At 35.0% G+C, this 2,247-nt stretch overlaps 1 protein-coding gene across 1 annotated transcript in view; it reads right to left on the reverse strand.

Annotated features, from left to right (window-relative positions):
* Positions 1 to 2,247, reverse strand: part of VPS36 (vacuolar protein sorting 36 homolog (S. cerevisiae)) — a 96,930-nt gene that overhangs the window by 12,182 nt on the left and 82,501 nt on the right. The gene's annotated exons all lie outside the window — the stretch shown is intronic.

A 2,247-nucleotide genomic window follows, 5' to 3' on the forward strand; every position in this document is an offset into this window, starting at 1 on the left:
AAAAAAAAAAAAAAAGACTATCTAAATGTTCAATTCTTACTTCCATTCCTCGAGCACGGTTTACTAAGCAGTAAACTTCTGTAAGTGACATTATCCCCCCTCGTTCCTGTTAAAATATAAAATAGGGAAAAAAAAACATAATGATTAATACCAGTTAGCATATCTTAGCAAAAATCAGATTCAGAGAGAAATCAGAAGTCAGAACATTACTTAAGAAGTATTTAAGGTTTATATTTACATAGAAAGGAGCTCTGGTAGTGTAGTGGTTACGAATTGGGCTGCGAACCTCAAAGTCAGCAGTTCAAAACAACCAGCTGTTCCATGGCAGAAAGAAGAGACTTTATGCTCCCATAAAGATTTACAGCCTAGGAAATCCTATACAGGGCCCCTATTAGTCGGAACTGACTCCAGAGCACATAACCACCACCACATTTACATAGAAGGAAACCTATTCAGAGACCATAAGGCATTTCAAATTCAGTATTTAGAATTCTATATCATTAATATGTTTACTATGAGTCAGAACCAATTCCATGGTAGACCACCACTACCAATATGGTCAGTGGTTTAAATTCACCAGTCGCTCCTCAGAAACCATACACAGAGTCACTATGAGTCAGAACAGATTGTCTTAACATTTCCGTAAATGATCACAATGAAAAATGGTAATCTATACCATGTTTTTGGAGTCCTGGTGTGGCGCTGTGGGTTAATGCACTGGACTATAAAGTCAGTTTGAACTGTAAGGTTAGTGATTCAAGCACACCAGTCACTCTTCTGAAACCCTATACAGGGGTCACTATGGGTTGGAACTGACTTGATGGCACTCAACAACAACTACTATGGAACCACAAGGTTAGTGGTTCAAGCTCACGAGCTGCTCCATGACATAAACAGGAGGCTTTTGCTCCTGGCAAAAATTTAAAGCTTCAGAAACTCTATACAGGCTTGCTATGAGTCGGAATCAGCATGACAGAATTTAACAACAATACCATTATTTTTTTAAGTATATTTAAAATTTTTTTAAGTTATTCAAACTAATAAAGAAAAATTACAGAAGTAAATAAGAATGTCATAATTTACAACCCATAACAAAATAATAAATCCTTGACAACATCACACATACACAAGAAAGACAACCAGTTGTAAGTCAATCAATTGCAATATATTCTGAGCTGAACAAGCCAACCATAAGGAAAAAAAAAAAACATGAACAATAACTAGAGATTAAGAAATTACTTTTTCTTTTTTAGGCATGAAAATGGGTTTATAGTTCCATTAAAAGGAGTCCTTATCTTTTATAATTCTATACTGAAATATTTACAGATAAAGTGATGACATGCTAGGATTGGCTTGAAAATAATTATAGAGGCCACTTTGTAGACAAATGATATATGATTCAGTCTACTATTTCTGTGTGTGTTTCAAATATTCCATAATAAAAGTACTTCAATAAAGTTTTGATTGCCTGAATAATGTTAGGCTAGAATATGAATCTGTACTATGAAATTACTTAAGTACACTACATATGAGAGAGCCTCAAAATGTTTGTGGAAAAATTCAATTATCTTTCCATTATTATTTTCCCTATACTTTTTTAATCACCTTAGTATTAAAGCATAGGCATATGGAATTATATCTATATAAAAATAATATATAGAGACAAAACCAGAGATCCTAATCTATGGCATAAATATACTACAAAATACACAACAGATCAACTAAATAACTGGGACTTCCTCAAAATTAAATACTTATAATCATCCAACAGACTTCACCAAAAAAGTAAAAGATAACCTACAGATAAGGAAAAAAAATTTGGCAATAACATACCTGCCAAGGGTCTAATCTCTTCAAGGGTATAGAGAACTCTTCAACAACTCAACAACCAAAAGACAAACAATCCAATGAAAAACCGGGCAAATGACACGAACAGATCTTTCACCAAAGAACACATTCAGGCAGCTATATGAAATACATAAAATACATGAAAGGAGCCCTGGTCATGCTGTGGGTTAGGCATTGGACTGCTAACCACAATGCCGGTGGTTCAAACCCACCTGTCACTCCTCAGGAGAAAATGAGCCTATCTGCTTCCATAACGAAACCCCTATATAGGGTTTCTGTGAGTCAGAATTCACTTGGTGGCAGTGAGTAACAGATACATGAGGAGATGTTCATAACCATTCCCCATTGTTGTTGCTGTTAGGTGCCATTGCTGTTGTTGTTAAGTGCCATCGAGTTGGT

Source organism: Chrysochloris asiatica, unplaced genomic scaffold (assembly GCF_000296735.1).
Source record: "Chrysochloris asiatica unplaced genomic scaffold, ChrAsi1.0 scaffold00494, whole genome shotgun sequence".
NCBI classification, from domain to species: Eukaryota; Metazoa; Chordata; class Mammalia; order Afrosoricida; family Chrysochloridae; genus Chrysochloris; species Chrysochloris asiatica.